We start from the raw sequence: 19,523 nt of genomic DNA on the forward strand, positions 1-19,523 counted from the left end.
CAACTTCATCACTAGTGTTCTGCCCTGCCTGGAGTCAGAGCCAAAGCTGTTGTATGAATGGAGGTAGAGAACAGGAAGATAAGGTAATCCCCCAGCTCCATTTCAGCACCTCTACCTTCTTAGGACCATCAAGATATTGTGCCCCACTTACTCACCCATTGTTACACTCCTGCTTTAGCTATAGATATAGATATGAAGCAGAGTCAGATGCTTGCATCAAATATGCACATAGGCCTCCCATGCTTTTCCTTTAGGAGCCTCACCCATGCATCCTGTGTCAGAATTTGGGAAACATTTGTCAACAGTGAGGGACCAAGGTAGGAAAGGGGAAAAGGATAAAAGAATGAGAAAAGAATATGAAGAGGAGAGGAGGGAAGAAAACCCATAAGGTTTCAGGTCTGTGTTGTGTTAGAAACATTAATAAAGAGAAAAGCAACGTGTTCTTGCAGTCCTGTTAAAGTATACTGGACAATTCAGTATCATATGTAAGAAGAGCTTTATTGCTGAAAGAACATTTGAGACACTCAGGGAAAATTAATTGCACAGGGCAGCCCTTTGTTTTTACCACCCCCAGTATAGCAAGTTGCTGGGTGTCTTATATGAGGAGACTCTTGCACATCTCAGTAAGCGTTATTTTAGTAGTTTCTAGTGACTGGGTTCTCACCTAACACACGTTTAAAAGCACTTTGATTTTCAGAAATCAAGTGCTTTGTACCATCTCTGAAATAATTAGGCCTGTTTAAGATGCCTTGTGCAAAAATCAGTACATGCTATAAAACAACCAAAACCTAGCCTCTGTAACAAACATATTGCTGTGACATTCTTAGAACTTCCCCATATAACCAGGAGGAGAGATGGACGAGGCACTTTTCAAGCTTGTGACAAATCTATCCAAAAGTTATCAGACAGTACTGATGGGAGACTTCAATTTTCTGGACATCTAGTGGAAGAACAATGCAGCCAAATATAAAGTGTCAAGCCTGTTCTTAACGTGTGTGGAAGACAGCTTTCTTTTCTAGGAAGTGGAGGAACAATCCATCCATCTTGGATCTTGTCCTGACCAACAGGGAAAAAGTGGTGGAACATGCAAAGGAGATGGGTACTTGGAAGGAAGTGGTCATAATACAATAGAATTCCAGATCCTGAAACAGGGGAAGTGTGAGACTAGCAAAATTAGGATGCTAGATTTGAAACAGGCAGATTTCATCTGACTGTTAGCAGACAGCTAATAAGCATGGTGTCATGGGAGAATAGATTGAAGGAAAAAGGCACCCACGAGGGCTGGGAGCTTCTAAGGGGCACAGTATTAAAAACCCAACAAGAAACTGTCCCAACACAATGGAAGTGCAAGAAAACTGGCAAAAGACAAATATGGTTGTACAAGGAGCTTCTAAAATTCCCCAAATGCAATCAGAAAGGATACAGGCAATGGAAGAATAGGCAGGTCATCAAAAATACATACTAGGCAATAGCAAAAGCCTGCAGGGACAAAATTAGGAAGGGAAAGATAATGATCTGACCTGGCAAAGGAGGTTAAGAACAACAAGAAGAGGTTCTATAAGTATGTTGGACAGAAAAGAAGGACCAAGAAAGCTGTGGGTTTTCTGTTAACAAGCCAAGGGGAACACCTAACTGAAGATACAAAGAAGGTGGAGCTACTCAAAAGCTACGTTGCCTCAGTATTCACAAAAAAGTTAAGCTTCTAGACACCTAATAGGGATTATCTGGATAAGGAAGGGGGCAAGCTGAGAGAGGAGATAACAAAAGAGAAGGTCACAGAGCTTTTGTTGGGTCTGAATGAATTCAAGTCAGCAGAGCCAAGTGAACTTCATCCCCGGGTTCGAAGGAACTGGCAGAGGAGATCTCAGAGCACTTGGCAATGATCTTTATGAAGTTGTAGGAAACTGGTCAGGTACCAGAGGACTGGAAAAGGGCCAATGTAGTGTCCCTCTTTGAAAAAGGGAAGAAGGAGGATTCATGGAACTACAAATTGATTAGCCACACCTCAATACATGGGAAGTTACTGGAGCATATTCAAAGGAAGGTCATTTGCAAACATCTGGAAGAGGAAAGGCTGATCACAAGCAGCCATCATGGATTTAAATGACATATACTTGAGCATATACTTACACATTTAATAGAAGCAGGATATTGGGTGCCATGGTTCTCCCAATTTACCTGTGTCAGGTTAGGGTCTTAGGTCTATGTTGTGTCAGGGTTGAGTGTAGTTTTATGTAGAGTTGAGATTATGGCTTGTATGCGATGGATTGGATAAGGATAATTCTGCTTCAGGCAGGGAGCTGGACTGGATGACCTCTGGAAGGCCCTTCCAGCCCTACTTCTCTGTGACTCTATGATTCCAGTAGCCACTGTATCTTAAATAAATATACAGTGGCTACTGGAATTATGCTACCTATTTATTAAAAGAAATTATTATCTATCTAGATACTGGCCAGGGTGTGCCCTCAGACTGCACTAACTGATTATGGGCCTTGGAAAGGATGAAGGTTAATTACCCAACCCGATATCATTACTGCTATCAGCTGCCTTAGATACCATGTCATTCTGCGGAATTAACTGACAACCTCAGCACAAGTGCAAGGGGGAATTGTTGTTCTGGCCCCAGAAGTCATTCCTGTAGGATTCCATGGAGTTTGTTTGTTCTTCCTATCCCCTCTCCTTATATTTACTTGGCTGTCAGGATGATTGGTAAAAGAATATGGACATATAAAGGTACCAGTAGGGGCAGATCCAGGGCAGATGCAGTAGAGTTGTTGCACCCCCTCCTTCCACAGTGAAGGACACTTGCCAGTGGATCCATTTCCTCATGGCCCTGGATGCCTGAGTTCTCTGTTGTGTGAGGAGCACATGTGAGAAAGGGAGGATCTGCCTGCTGCTGTCCCTAGCTGACCCAAGAGTTGGGGAAGCCCCAGAACTTCTTCTGCCCACTCCAGCCAGAGGCTGTAGGCAGCAGCTCCACAGGGTACCAGGTCCCTACTTCTTCCCCCTCCACCATCTTTCCCCTGCTAAACTAAGGGATCCACATGTGGGGAGCAGCTGGGGATGGCATTGTCAGTGGGTGATCCACTCCTTCCAGCACTTGCTCCCAGACTGCAGGGGATAGGCAGGGGGCAGGCAGGGAGCAGGAGTGCCTGGAAGGAAGAGGATTTCCCACTGAGATCACCATCCCCATCTTTGCCCACCCCTCAGCATGCCTATTTCCATCACCTGGATCCCTTGGGCCAGTAGGCAAAATACAAGGGACAGGGAGGGAGCAAGAAATAGGCTTCTCCCTGCAATCCCTGGCAAGATTGGGGCACAAGCGGTCCTGGGGCTTGCCCTGCTCCTGGTCAGCTGGAGACAGCAGTGGCAACAGCCCTCCAGGCATTTCCACTCCCTTTCAGCTCACTGGGTGTCCATCATGTTCTAGGAGCAGGAGTTGAAGGGGGGGACCCACCCATTGCTGTGACTGTCCGCACCCAAAACTGGCACCCCAAGCTGCTGCTTCCCCACATCCTTGCCTGGAGCAAGGCACATCCCTGGAGTTCCCCTCTCCCTTGGTCAACCACACACAACCAGGCCAGTGGGCAGGTCCCCCGCTTCTTCCACCAGAGGCAGTGTGGGAGAGGAGGCAGGGTCCCTGCAGTAGATAGGAGGGGGTGCTGAGCTGTGTGGAGAGCATGCTTACTGCCTCCCAGAGACCAGGAAAGGTGTAGCCTTGGGGAAAGGCTTCTGTGCCTTCCAGAGACCAGTGTCAACCTGGTCTGGGGAAGGCATGGGAAAGGGAGGGGAGGGGAGAAGTAGTTGGTAGCAGCTCCCCACTGCCTCCTCACTCACTGGGATCCCTGGATTGGGAAGTCATGTGACTTCTGCTGCATGCTCAGTCCCGTCAGCTCCTGTGCCCTGGGAGCCAAGTGGAAGGAGCAGCACTGTAAGAGTCCTCAGTGTGAGAAGTAAGCAGAGAGAGCTTTGCCCCTGGGCATAGGTGGACTGGAGCAGCACATATTTTCCCCAAACTGGAATCACCCTATTCTCAGGAAGGCCCAAGGAGCAGAAGAGAGGGGGTGGTTGCAAAATGAGTTCTTGTATTGTGCCCTCTCCATGAATGCTTGTACCTGACCTTGTAAAAATGAATGCTCATACATGGCCTATGACTGAAATTCCAGTGCTGACCTATAAAGCCCTGGGTAGAATGGGGTATGGACTTCTTCCAGTTCAGTGAGTAGAGACTAGACTTGGAGCTCCACCAGTTTAGAATGGCACAAATAAACTGATGCCTAAATATTCTCCCTATGGAGCTTTGTAATTCATTTGGCCTGAAATCATGGAACTATAATGTTGAGAGAGATGTCAAGGATCATCTAGTTGAATCTAATCTGCTTTTCTCATAGATTTAAATACTTCAGTAAGAAAATAATGAAGCATGTATCAGCTGAAATTTTGTATAAGACATTCAGTTTATGGTGATGTGAACAAGCTCCTCATGCTATCTAAATTGCACACATTGTGAAAATGAGGACAAACATATATAAACAAAGGTAAGCTGTATCAGCCTTTTGGGAACTACCTTGTGGGTCAAATAGTGAATCAGGCTGCTATTAAGGAGATTAAATGAGGTCAGGAACCTCATTACTTTGTGTGGTTTAAGGACACTGTGCCAGTTAATGCAAGCTGTCTTCACTATGATAGCATCAATAGTAACAAGGTTCTTGTGCCTAAGTTATTTCCTAAGAAATCTATAACCCAAGTACTGCTTGATTATGGACAAAAGAATATGGAGCAGAGATGATTTCTTTAAACAATTTTCATGGCTGAGTAAGGATGTAGCTAAATTAAAAAAATAAAGAGCCTAAAATGAGTCTCTTAGATTGATCTTGCTAAGGATGAACTTGAGAGTACAGAAATGAGTGTGTAGGAAAAGCCAAGGCACAAATGAAGACGCAAGTAAGAAAGGGCATTAAAGGAAGCAAAAATATTATATTAGTAATGATATAAGTGAGAGGAAGATTAAGAGAAGTCCAGTAGGGCTGTGCGAAGCTTCAGTAGCTGATTAGATTTGGCAGAGATTCGGCCCAATTCGATGGCCAAATTTCCGAATCTGAATTGAATCAGGAGACCCTTTAATTGATTCAGAGAGATTCGGAAAGATTCGATGATTCAGACATAGACACAGCTTTAAATGTTTTTTCTACATTGTTGCAGGGCACTAAGCTGCCTAGGGAGAGAGCCCTAGCACTCAGGCAGAAACCCCACAGGTGCAGCTTACTGTGGCAGCAGACCTAAGGAGGGAATTAGCCTGCACCTGCAGCTGGTCAGCTGACCCAAAAAGGCAGGGCCCTGGGCCCATTTAAACCTCAGGGCTGGAACTGGAGGGTCAGTTCCCTGCCAGCAGCCAAAGGGGAAGGAGCTTCCAGGGAGGCATTGACCAGAGATGCTGCAGCTGACTAGTATGTGGCACTTAGGGCTAATGGGGATCTAGAAGCTCACCAGGTACCCTTGACTACTAGACACTTCATGCCAAGGAAGAAGTTTGACTCTTTTAAAGGGGCAGAGCACACCCTGAACTTTTTGTGTTATATTATAGCCCAGGGGCTCATATTTTGGTTGCTGTCTTATAACTCTGGAGGATTGGGCTGAGGCTATTGGGGAAGGAGGAGGCCTCATTGGAGGCCCACTACAGTGTGGGGACCCCAGTGCCAGAGTGGGTGCAGGATTTGGGGTGAACAGCCCACAGCACTAGGGGCACAGTAACAAAGGGGGTGAGCAGACCCCAGTGCTAGGGGGTGCTGAGAGAAGGACAGGACTGTGGAGAACCCAGTGATGACTGAAGGCCAAGCTAAATTGAGGCCTTGGAGAGACAATGAGTAAATGCTGTCTGGGAGGCTTGGAGCATGGTAAAGGAGCAATTTGGAGCCATGCATCTATCCCATAAGGTTGATGGTGTCCCAAGAGGCATCCACTTTTGGAGCAGGACCCAAAAGGGGTCCGAGAACCCACAGGATTCAGTGGGGTCCATCAGGACAATGCCCAATAAACTCGAGAGCAGCCTTCTTATTCATAGTAATCACTAACAATACCTGGCAGGAGAGAAAGAGGGTGCCTATTGGGTAGGATTGGCATGGTCAAGGCGACCTAGGAGTATCATGGCCAACCCTGAGGACCCCATCCCATGACACAGAGATGTGACAGGCTAGCTGGCAGTGACTTAGCCTAGGGGTTTTGTAAGAGCAAAAGATGATTGGAGGACTTGGGATTCCCTTTCCTCACCAATCAGGCCCCAGAGACTCACCCTCCATGTCCCCTGATTTGGCCCCTTGGGTCACCTGGAGGGGGATAAAAGGGGCAGTGCGGCTGACACAAGAGACCAGCAAGGGACCACAAAGAAGGAGATTCAAAGAGCTGGCAAGAGCCGGGCCAGTGGGGCGGGACCGGTTGCCCCAGAAGAGCCTGAAGGAGTGGGACCTGCAGGCAGCAGTTGGACCCTCAGCAGTGTGGCATGTGGCTGGCAGGAGAGGCTCCCCGCTGGGCTCCAGGATCTCCTATGAGAGGCTGTGGCCAGCAGGAGCAGCTCCCCAGCTCCAGCAAAGATCTGAGCAGCAACCTGAGAGGTTCCCAGTCCTGCTTCCAGCTCCTCCAATTAGAGGCCAGGCAGCTTGATGTGAGGCCAGGGCTCCAGGAAGGTCAAGATCCCTAGCAGCTTACAGCAATACCAGCACTGATGGCTGTGTGGTAGAGTTTTTGCCTACCATGTGGGAGAACTGAATTCAAGTCCCAGGTGGGGTGGCTTGGGGTGAGCAAGCTAACAGGAAGAATTTCTTCTTGCAGTGGAAAGAAGCCACTGTGTTTTCCCGCTTTCTCCCCCTCTAGGTACCTAGGCCCTATATTCCTTGTCATTTGACATTTTGTATTTTGTGCTTTTATATTTCACCAACCCGTATTGTTTGTTCTGCTGTTTGTGCTTTGCACTTTGGTTAACCCTGTCTTTTGTCAACTGGATGAATATATCTATGATTGTAAGTGTCTAACCTTTGTTGAATCCTGCCCCCTTGGGGTATTGTAGTGTCCCCTATACCTCCTGGTTTATACTGGTTATGTTCCCAGTACTGTTCTCATTAAAAGGTATATGGTTAAGTCCCCATTGGTGGTCTGGCTCTGCTCTATAGGGGGAGGGGAGTCCCTACACCTCCCACAGCACTTGTGCACCTGCTTTGATCCCTTCAATTGGAGAGGGGTACTTCTTGGAGTACTGCCCGGGTTACACATACTTCAAGGTACCAGGTGGCTCATGAATGCTGAGATGGTAGGGCAGATGGAGGGTTTCACAGGAGCGCAGGGGCATCCCCAGCATGGGCAACAGCAGACCAGGAAGTGAACTCCCCACCCTGCTGTCTGCTTGGCAGCACACCCGCAAGCGGACCAGAAGTATTTCTGATCCTCTTACAGGTGCACCGCCGAACATGCCTGCCCTGCCCCCCCCCCACACACACACACTCCCAGTCCTGTGGGATGCTCCATCTGCCCCAGCATCGCAGCATTCATGAGCCACACCTGATACCCTGAGGTATGTAGAAAAAACATTCGAAGTTGTGTCTGTGACTGAATTGCTAATTCTCCGTATCAGCGTCAAATTTGCAGATTCGGATTTGCCCGAATTGAATTGGGACAGTAATCTGAATCAACAAATTGAATTGTGGTTCCTGAATCAAGCCAAATCCAAATCCAAATTGAATATGGCCCATTTCACCCACCCCTAGTCTTCACGTACCCCTTACTGAATCAGGTGGTGGTGGTGATGATGATGGATGATGCAGAGAAGGCTGAAGGTTTTAATTTTTTTCTTACCTCAGCCTGCACACACAAGATGGATTGTCAGATGACCCTTACATTGTCATCAAGGACTGGGAGAATTCTTGTAGAGAACAAACCTTGCATCATTTTTTCTTGAATTCCACTGGGAACATGTTGTAATCCAAGCGTATTGGAATGATTGTCATAGATGAAAAATATTAAGGCCTTCTGCTCTGCAAATCATTCCTAGCTTAGCCTCAGGTGACTTTCACAAATACAATACAAAATACTGCTAAGTAAGTTAGTTCAAACAGTTGAGATTTATGCTGTGGATCTAACGGTTCTAACATTAAAGTAAACCATGCAGGAGTCAAAATAATTCCATGTAGCAGGAATTACTTTTAAAAAAAAACACCAGGAAATTGCACATGAACCATGTTGAAAAAAATTGTAAGCAATCAAATGAACAAACACTGAATTGTAATAATAACAATGCAAAAGAATGTGCCTCACATAAATCTTTGCCCCTCTCACTTTTCCTGTACTATCACCGCTGTGACATCACTCCAACACTACCAAAAGAAGACTGAACACTTTCATTCTTGTAAAGCTAGTAGAATTGAAGATAATCAGCACTTGGTGGGATTATGTTGTGTTTCAGTTACAAGCAACATGAAGAAAAAAGTATGAATGTCCTTGTAGATGATCTGGATTTACACCAAAGCTGTCAAAGCCGCACCTCCACAAATGAATGCTTAATCAAGCACTAGCTACATAGCCATGCAACTGAAAGTTTTGGCATTTGTACACAGTTCATGGCTCATCTCCAGAGGTGCAAACATCCACATGCCCGTTGACCATGCTCAGTAGGGCTATGTTCTAGCTGGGCTGGTAGGGAGTGTCATATGCTCACCTAGGTAAGTCCCAGAATTGTAGCTGTTCAAAAGGTATTTAGAGTCCAGGAACCTTCCAATGCTTTAGCCTATGGCGGTCCAGCTGACAGCTCACAGGCCACATCTGGCCCCTGTGGAATTGACCTGAACCTGGCAACATAGAAGTTAAACATTCTTGCTTTAGCCCAGGGTTTCTTAACCTGGGGTCCATGGACTCCCAAGAAGTCTGTGGATAGATTTCAGGGGGTCCATGAACTTGGATGGGAAAAAAATTACATCTTTATTTTCACCAACCTCTAACTGAAATTTAGCATTTCCTTCAATTATAAATGTAGGCATATAATTTAGGCAACAAACCACAGTAGTATTAGCAGTACCTGTGACTTTGTCACCAATAGAAATCACAGATATTTTCATAACACATTATAGTTGTTGCAGATATCTCGAAATATCATTTATGCTCATCACTACTTTGAAATTATAGTAGTTATTAGACCCGCCACTAGATCACACGTGATCGCAGTCTTCCTGTCTACAGATGCTCATTATTCTGAGAAGGGGTTCATAGGCTTCACCAGACTGCCAAAGGGGTCCATGGCACAAAAAAGGTTAAGAACCCCTGCTTTAGCCTAATAGCCCAAGTGGGAGAACTAAGTTCCAATCTCCTATCCTCACCCAAAAGGTTTTTCAAACTGCATCTCTAGCCTTTAAGTACAGTATGTTAACTGCCAGGCCACAAATCAAGCATAGGCTAGACCCCTCTCCCTCCAGAACAAAATTGTCCTCTACGCTAAAACTCCAGAGGGTTTTTCTCTTCTTTCATTTTGTTACATGCACAAGTACATAGGGATATTCATTTCACCACAAGGCAGAATAATACTGTTTTGGAAACCATATATTAAAAATTGCAATCGCATGGCTGTGCACATATATAGGTGCATAAAGTGAAATAAAATTCTATAACCATGTGGTTATAGAAGATGATTATGCTGATACAAAACAACAGAAATGTATGAAGAAAAGACAAATCACAAAGATGTCTTGTTTCAAGTATGCCAAATATACAAAGTATTTTACTTCCCTTTTCATATGTCAGATTCATACAATAATAAAATGTGTTAGGTAACTATGCCTGAAAGCCTCCAGGTCTTTCCTTTTAAAGTCTCAGACTACATTAAAATTAAACTGTAAACTGTTTAGCATATTTCAAGTAATTTAAATAGTCAGAAAAAATCCATGGAAGAACCAATCATGCAGATAATCTAATTGTAGACACAAAGTGAAAAGTAAACAAACTGAAGTTTGGAGAAGGATGATAATGTTAGGGCCATATAAAAAACATGCTTAGGTCTTTGAAGTCGAAGGTACATATTGGGAACAGAAAATGGACTTTGAACAGCATCACCATTGCTCATTAAAATGGATCTTTAAAGTTGTTCACTTGCAAACTCTGATATCCAATTCTTGGGATCTGCCATTGCAAATACCTGGGTTGCTTCTTAGGCATCCTCCAAGATTTGAACCTGTTTTCGTAGCAGTTAACCTAGAAGGCTGAGCCACTGGAACATTACCCCCAAAAAGCTACTCGTTTTGTCCCTTATCCCACTTCAAAGTACATATTCACCAGTTTCTGTTCCTGCTAGCAAAGGAATCTTTGATCTTAGTCTAAATTCCTTCTGTTTATCTTGGTTATATACTCTGGGCTATAGTTCCAGCTTCTTCAACTCTGTGAGACAATACTACTGAACTATTTATTATGCATATTACAGTAGCATGTAGGTTGACAATACAGCCTGTTAGTTTCTTTTCTTTTGAGGTCAGCTATGAAGAAATTAGTTTCTTCAATAAACCTGCCTTTTTTGGATTGAAATTGGGTAGATCAAAGTACAACCCAGTATTCCTGCAGCTAAGATCCTGGCTGATACTGAGAACTGAAATTATAGAAACTGAGACACGAGTCAGAAAGTTGCTGCTGCTAAGATCCCAGCTGAATTTGGGGAACTGAGACAGTTAAAAAGGAATCTCCTACTATCCTGTTTACCTGAAGGAAGGGAAAAACACATGCAGGCAGCAGCCATGAGGCCACTACCTCTATTAGAGTATTCTTTAGAAAAGGTAATCATAAATATTAGGAGACAACTTACTCAAAGGACCTTGATCTGCAGGCCACACTGAAGCAGGACAGAGAGGAACTGGTCCCAGGGGAAGAAACCAGGTTATCTCAAAGCAGGAGATGTTTTCCTCATATACACATTGCACAATTGAAGAGAGTTCCTCAGAGAGGATGTGTCCTAAATCCCTGACTCTGGGCTCCAGTTGACCGGCAGTTAATAATTGGTTAGGTGACACTATTGCCATTTATATGCCCAGGGAGAAAGAGAATTGCCCAAGCATACACATAATACACTCAAAACTTTAGCTGCAGAAAAACTACAACTATTTGTCTTGGGGGAAGCTTTTAACCTAGAGGCAAGGACATTTACCTGGAGAACAGGAGAGATTTGCAGACTAGAGGCCCCCAGCAAATGGGGATTTTTATTTATTTTACCACGTCACAGGAGGTTGCTTTAACAACTAGCCCACAGGCTAGGCATTTCCAGAGTGCTTGACAGTTGTCTCCTAGAGCTGGTGCCACTCTACCTTGTATTTCATGTTCATTGGCCAAAATGGCTAAACTCAGGTGTGATAATTTCTTCCCTAATGAGAAGCAGAAGCTAAGGCTGGAAGCCAGGATTCCTATAGCACTATTCATCTGACTGAGCCACTCTACCAAGATTGTTCTATTTCCACATATATCATTTTCCTTTGCTGCCACAAGGCCAACTTCAATAGGAGGGGTACAGGATGCTCAGGGCAACATCTAGCTTGCGGCCTGACAGTTAGTGAATTTGATAGAAAGCAGGAAACCCCCCTCTGAGTGAGGGGAAACATAGAACCCAGCTCCTCCATTCCTTGACCAAGTTCCCTAACCGCTGAGTTAAAAGGTGGAAAGGCTGCCCTCCTTCTGCTATTTTAATTCTGGCAAATGCTCATCCAGAATGATCTTTTTTGGCACAGATGGAAATAGAATCCCAAACTGTGCATAAGTTCCAGAAACTGCAGTTCACATGTGCGTTCAAGCCAGTTAGGCACTAGGCCTGTGCAAAGCAGCTATCATTTGCTTCAGATTTGGCTGATTCGGTGGACAGTGATTCTACTTGGTGATTCAAATCGCTATCCTGAATCTATTCTGCTGAGTCTGATTCAGAAATTTGGCCGCTGCCAAATTGGCCAAATCTCCAAATCAAACAGGCCCCATCCCCCGCCCGCTCTCCCAGCTCTGTCAATGGCTGCCCTGCCCAGCCCCAGAATCCTAGCACTTAAAAAAAAAAAGGCCCCGCACTCACCGGCTCCTGCCAGGTGAGGGGGCTCTCTCTGCTGCCTCCCACTGCCCTATGCTGCATGGGGGGCTCTGCCCCCAGAAGCCTTGATGGCTGCTGCAGTGGCCAGTGTGTGCAGGACATTTTTTTTTTTAAAGCACCGGGGCACTGGAGCTGGGCGAGGCAGCCATTGGTGGGGCTGGGAGAGCAGGCTGGGGATGAGGACTCATGACAGAGACCCCATGCAGCACAGGGCAGTAAGGGACAGCTGGGATCACACCTGTGCCAGGCAGGAGCTGGTGAGTGAGGGGCTTTTGATTTTTTTAAAAGCCCTGGGACACTGGGGCTGGGCAGGGTAGCCATTGATGGGGTTGGGAGAGCAGGCAGGGAATGGGCCTGGTGGGGCTCCCCCCATGGTCACCTCCCCTCTTCTCCAACCCCCCCCCCAACACACACACACACTTACTAGCATGGAGTCTGGGTCCAGCTCCCTGCAGCATTGAGCGGGGACTGTCCAAATTGCCGAATCTCTGAATCTGCTCCAAATCTTTTTCCAAATTGATTTGGAGGCTTTGGATTGATTTGGACTTTTTTATTGTTCTCCTGATTCAATTTGGATTTGGAGATTTGGCCTCCAAATCAGGCTGAATCTCCTCCAAATTGAATCAGCAATCGAAGCTTTGCACAGCCCTATTTGACATGTGAAGGGTAAATAGGATTTAGCCCTCAGACTAAGAGGTGAGCATAATTTAAGCCAGGAGAGAGCTTATTTGGGTGAAACTACACCCCTAGGATCTTGGAACTAAGACTATTTCTGAACTGATCATTAGGGATGATCGTAAGACCTACACTGTAATGGTTAGATGGTATCGACTTGAGCTCCACTCCAGCAGCAGGTGGTCCTGACCCTAGAAGCTCTGTCAAACTTCTGAGTATAAGGCTGATCCCATTATCATTCATCTGCTGCTTTGCTCTTTTCTGCAGTGTTTAGAACTTATGGAGATGTGCTGGGAGCAAGCACAAAGCAATCCAACCCCTTCAATGCCACAGTTATCTGATCCTATTTTCAATCCCTTCTGCTCTCCACTGCCTCTATTCTTGCCTGTAAATAAAAACAGAAGCTAAGAACAGAAAGTCAAAAAGCACAAGGCTGAGCTGATTCAGTCTTCACAAGTTAGCCTAAACTGGGTGCATCTACATAAGATGCTTAACTTCACATTAGTATAGTTTAGTGCGCAGTAAGCACACACATCTACATGTGCACTTGCTTACTGCACGGTAAAAACCCATAATCACAAGTAATGCATGTGTAGATGCAACCCAGGAGCAAATTTGCTCCCATATCAGCCTTGCCATTAGGGGGATGGCCTGAGGCTAACCCCAGGGCTCCAGGCTGGGATCCTCTCCTGCCCGAAGACCTGGCTACCTCTATGGCAGCCCCTGCTTCAGGCCTTTAAAAGTCTGTAGGCATTTTGAGCCCTGGGGCATACAAGCAGGGAGCCTGAGGGCACTCCAGGTTCCTGTGTCCCCCTGGTCAGACCACAGTGTGCCAGTCTGTCTGCACCCTGGCACTGCTGCCTGGCTCCACAGTGCCACATGCCTGCCAGGGCCATGTCTTCCAGTCATGCAGGGTGCTGGAGGCTGATACAGTGTGCTGCAGGCTCCAGCCAGGCCTGTCGTCAGCCAGGCCCAGGTGCAGGCAGCTTCTGGCTGCCAAGGCCAGCTCTAGCTGCCCACAACCCACCCCCAGCATCCTGTCCTGAGCCTGAAGGTGCTGTGGGGCATTTCCTAAGCCATACAGCTGTCAGTCCCATGACAAACCCATGCACTGAGCACTGCAGGAAGCTGCACAGGCCCAGCAGCACAGGGACAGCTGTGTGGAGGCCCAGAGAGCCAGCATTGGACCCCCAATGGTGTCGTCCTCACTGACGCCCATGCCTACACCTGTGCCCACCACCTGGGTCCCCAACTGATCACAGGAGGAGCCTGGCATCCTCATGGCACTTTGGGGTGAGGTGGAGGTGCAGTGCGAGTTTGACCAGGGTGGGCACTCCAACACCAACACCCGTGTTTATGATGGGCTCTTAAGCTGGATGCAAGAGCATGAACACAACTGGTTAGTGTAGCAGTGCCACATAAAGGTCAAGGCTTTATGGACCCAGTGGGTGGCCATCACCGACCACAATGCTTGATCGAGGAGTGCCTATAAGTTCATGTCTTTTATGCAGCAAGTGATGGACATTGTCACACCCCAGGACCCAGACTGCAGCTGTACTGTCTACAGCAACACAGACAGCCTGCCCAAGCCCCTGCCCCAGCCTGACACCCCTAGTGACAGGCAACTGGGGGAGGGTCCCTCCGGCCTGCAGCTCCCTGTCCTGCCACAACAGCTCTACAGCCCCAACCCCTGCCACAAGTTGCAGCTGGCAATGACACTGCTAGCCACCAGCAGTACCAGCTCCTCCCCAGGCCCTGCCCAGGCACCCACCTGCTGCGCCCTGCCATCTGAGAACACCACCTGGAGCCGCACACCCTTACTGACAGCCGTTATCATGCAGAGCTTCTAGCCATTCCAGCCTCAGACATATGGTAAGGCCCACACTGGGGGGAGGCCACCCACCTGCCCTGGCCCCTGCTCCTTCTCCCCACCAAGCCCGCCTGCACTCTTCTGGCCCTGGGTACCCCCCACACAGCACACAGGGAGGTGAGAGACAGTGAAAAACTTTATTGAGCAGCCCATGCCCCCACAGCTAGCCAGTCCTGGGATTCTCACATGCCAAGGAACAGGTCAATGCTGGTGGTGATCTCCTCAGCTTCAGGAGGCAGGGACATGTAGCACAGCCACAGGTAGCCTTCCAGGTGGTGGCAGAGGTTGTGAGGAAGCCTGAGCTTGCCCTTGCACCATTGTAGCTCAGGGTCCCATGCAGGTGCACAGGTTCATCCTGGGCACCATGGCCATCAGCAGCAGGATATAGTGGGTTGGGCTCCCCTCAGTCCATGCAATCAGGTCCTCATGCACGACCCGCAACAAGTGCATCAGGGGCATGCTTGGGGCACAGCGGTACCATGAGGGGAAGGGGGAAGGGGATGGTCCCCACATTTCTACCTGGAGAAGACCCCTGCAGGGAGGGTGGGGGCATGGGTAGCTCCTAGTCTCCTTGTCTCAGTCATCTGGTAGCCCCATTCCCACTGAGCCTGGGCTCCATGGGCTTGGTGGTAGCACAGAAGGTGTGTTGGCCTGCAGGAGGAATGAGGGAAGTGGAGTCTGGAGCTGTGGCAGCAGGTGCTGCCAGGACCCTGGCCTGTCCCACCCTGGGAATGGTCCCTGGTATAAAGCATCTTATCTGTGAAATGTTGCAAACTCACACAAACAGCTTCTTTCTCATGGCTCTACAGGGCCTGCAGCTGCATGCAGGGGAGAGGCCACAGTTGGCAGCTGGGATGTTGGTTCAGGGTCAGCGACACCCAAATCTAGCATCCTGCAGATGTGCCAGCTTCACCAAAGGAGGACCATGGACAGGACCCTCCCCCTGGACCACCTGGTCACAGTCTTGGAGAACCAGCTGCCAAATGCCCAGGCCTGGCAGGTAGATGATGTAGCCTTCCAAGACAGGTGGCGGGCAGAGGACATGGCCCACGAAGACACATGGGACTGGGCAAACTAGGAGTTCTGGGCACAGCTTCTGGCCCTCAGCATGAGTGGGTGGAGGCCATATGGGAGCAGACCATGTTCCTACAGGTCATGGATGATGAACACCAGGTGCTGGACACCATTCTGGTCCTGGCAGTTGTCTTCATGCTGGCCAATCCCCAGCCTCTAACCCTAGGCCTGCCTGCCCCCTGGCAGCTCCCCACCACCCAGAAACAGGCCCCAGCAGCCAGTGGTGGAGCTGTCCACACCAGAAGAGCACCAGATGCTGTCAGCCCTGGGTGAGGCCACCGCCACCTACCACATTCACCATGACATGCACACCTGGGGACAAATAGCTAGAACATAGTTTAATAGTGTTGGGGGTGGATTGGGTGGTGGAAAGGTTCTTTTCATTGAGTGGGGAGGCAGCTCTGTTGGGGAGGGAGGAGAGCGAGAGACTCTGGTTGATGTAAGGGGATTAAAACTTGTTTCTCTGAGATGTGTCTGCAGTGAGCATGGTGCTGGGGGTGGGCAGGGGGCATGGGGGGATCTGTGGGCAGCAGTGTAGGTGGGCTAGAGCAATGAGTGCTGGAAGAGGTAGTTGGTCAATATCTCCCACACCCAGTGCCCTAGCCCCTACTGGCCAGTGCACAGTAATCCTTGGGCCTTGGTTGGGGTGGGGGGCACTGTTGCCACTGCCACTGGTGGTGCTTCTGCTGGCAGGCACCCTCCAAGTGCCACATCTCCTCTGCCCAGGCCTTCCAAATTGCTCCCCACAGGCCTCACAGATGTTATGCAGCATGCAGGCTGCAACATTGTTTTTGGTGAACCAGATAGCAGTTAAAGTGGGCCTGGCAGGGGTCCAGGTGGCTGGTATAGGGCTGCATGAGCCAGGGCAGCAGTAGGTAGATGGGGTCTCCGATGAGCAGGGAGAGAATGCCACAGTGCCCAGCAAGTGAACAGACATTTATTTTTGATTCCAGAAATGCAACCACATGCCTGCAGTGGCCCAAACCTGGAGGGGATCTGGGACAAAAGTTCAATACAGTAAACCTATTTAACTTAAATCAATTAAGTCTGATACTACATCCATCCAGGTTTATCTTAAACCAATTTCAGCCATTTTGAAAGCCGTTTATGTGCACTGAACTTCTGCTGCATTACAGATTTGAACTAGTTTCCCATCACTTATATGAATTGATATATAATTTCTGTCCCTAGCCAGAGGGTTCACAGTCAAATTTTGGAAAGGCTCTCTTTTGCAAACACACTGTACAATGTGTATCTATCTGCATAAAGCAACCAGCACAATCAATATTCAGGTGCACAATGACGTTGCAGAGCAACTTTTTTAACTCCAACTGGGTGTGTCTACAGAAGATGCTAAATATGCAGTAGACTAATTCTACTGCGCATTAGCACATCATGGAAGAAGCTGTGCTATTGCTTCTTCCATGAATTAGTCTACTGTGCATTAGCATCACTAAAAAGGCATGTGCCCGTGCTACTGCACAGTAGGGCTGTGTGGAGCTTCAGTCACTGATTCGATTCTGTCACAGGATCAAGGAGGTGTCCTGTGACTAATATAGGGTTAAGGAGCTGCCAAGCACCAGGGGCAGCTCAGGTGCCGGTTGCCGCAGCAGCCAGACAGGTCAGGTGACCAGAAGGGGGTAGGGCCGGGCCTTTATAAACAGCCCAGGCCAAAGCCAGAGTGGCAGTTCCCTTCTGGTGGCTGCAGGAGTAGGCGCTTTGTGGGAGAGCTGAGCAGGCTGAGGGGATGGTTGCAGCCTGACTAACTGGACTGGCTGCTTGAGGATATGGACTGGAGAGAGAGCCCTAGAAGGGGTCGTGACTAAGAGCCAAGTGAGTGTGGACTTTGTGTTATAAGCCAGTAGGCTTCTTGTTTGTGTTGCAGCTGCTTGGCTCATGGTTTTGTTATGGTTAGACCGGAGGATCGGGTGAGGCTGTAGGGGTGCGAGGAGGCCTCACGGGGGCTCCCCAGTAGCTTGGGGGTTCCCGGTGCCCAGCGGGGGCACAGTGAGCAGTGCCACAGTGGGCACAGCGTGATGAGTGCCGGAGAGGCGCTCGGTGGGTGGGGGTTGTAGCCCCAGCCGCAAAAGGGTGCTCAGGCCCTAGAGGGGGCGAGAAGCGTGGGAGGCGCAGCAAAGGTCCTAGAGGGGGCGAGAAGCACGGGAGGCACAAGACAGGCCCAGTGGGGTGAGGCCTGGGCACGGCAAGCCCAGAGGCACCGGTAACGGACTGCAGGTTGCAGCACCGGCCCAGGGGCGCCAGGTGTGTAACCGGCCCAGGGGCGCCAGGTGTGTAACCGGCCCAGGGGCGCCGGTAAAGGGGCGCCAGGTGTGTAACCGGCCCAGGGGTGCCGGTAAAGGGGCGCCAGGTGTGTAACCAGCCCGGGGCGCCGGTAAAGGGGTGCCAGTGGCGTGATAGGCCCAGGAGGATTGGAGAGGGGTGCCGGGGTGTGACGAGCCCCAGGGGCGCCAGGTGGGTGACAGGCCCGGGGGTGCCAGAGAGGGGCACCGGGGCAGGATGAGCCCAAGGGGTGCCAGAGAGGTCACCAGAGGGCAAGGAAAGAATAACGTCCAGGAACAGCTGCGAGGCTTGGGGCATGCTAAAGGGGAGCCTAGGAGACATGCATTGCCCATAAGGCTGGGGGTGTTGGAGCACCCCACTTGGAACGGAGGTAATACCAGCGCGGTGTCAAGGTGGAACCTCCCTTACTGAACTCATAAGATCAAAGGCGTGGCGGGTGAGAAGAGGGTACTGGATCACCTTAATTGACACGGCAGGGGGTGCTAGTGAGCTCACGGCCGCTTACAGGCCCCACTCCGTGACCGATTCAAAGGAGATTCGACCCATTTCAGCAAATGAATAGCCAAATCCTATTCAAATCAGGACACCCTTTAATCCCGCCAAATCAAATCAGAACCCTCCAAATTGATTTGGAGAGATTAAATGATTTGGATAGAGACACAGCTTTACATTTTCTTTTTTTTCTACATACCTCAAGGTACCAGGCAGCTTGTGAATGCTGAGATGCTAGGGCAAATGGAGCGTCCCACAGGAGCGCAGGGGGGTCCCCAGCACGCTTGGCCATGGACCTGGAAGTGGACCAGAAACACTTCCAGTCCACTTCCTGGTCTGTCAGAGAGCTTTCAGGCCCCCCCCCCCCCCCCAACTCAGCACGTAAAAAAAACATTTAAAGCTGTGTCTACGACAGACTCGCTGACTCTCTGAATTGGCATCGAATCTTCAGAGCCAGATTTAGCTGAATTGAATTGGGACAGTGATCTGGATCAGCAAATTGAATCACTGTCCCCAATTCTGGCCGAATCCAAATTGAATACAGCCCGTTTTGCATTCCCCTTCTGCACAGTAGTATCTGTTACTGCACATTTAGTTAGTACATGTTATTACAGGTAACAAACTTCATGTGCAGTAACCATGGCATATTAACGCACATGTAGACATGCCCTCTGAGATTTGATGCTCCAGACTGCAGCTGTCTGGCTATGCCAAAAGTGGTCTATCAAGGCTAATAAGAGCTTCCACCAAAAAGGATTTAGGTGTTGAAATGAAATGTAAGACTCTGCAATATTGAAAAAGAAGAGATTTGATATTTGTATCCTAGACTGTCAAATAAGAAAAACAGTTCAGGGATGTCAGTATCTGCAACAAACAACAAGAGTGCAGGGAAACTGAGATTTTAATAGTTCCATGTCAGTGTAAATTAAGGTCCAAATCCCAAATTCTTAATTTAAGCTCACTATCCACACCTATCAGGGTCCTGAACATCATCATATAACCCCCTGTTTATCTACGTGCAGGTTCTGG

This window comes from Crocodylus siamensis, chromosome 4 (assembly GCF_052110815.1).
Source record: "Crocodylus siamensis isolate JL-2025a chromosome 4, ASM5211081v1, whole genome shotgun sequence".
Classification (NCBI taxonomy): Eukaryota; Metazoa; Chordata; order Crocodylia; family Crocodylidae; genus Crocodylus; species Crocodylus siamensis.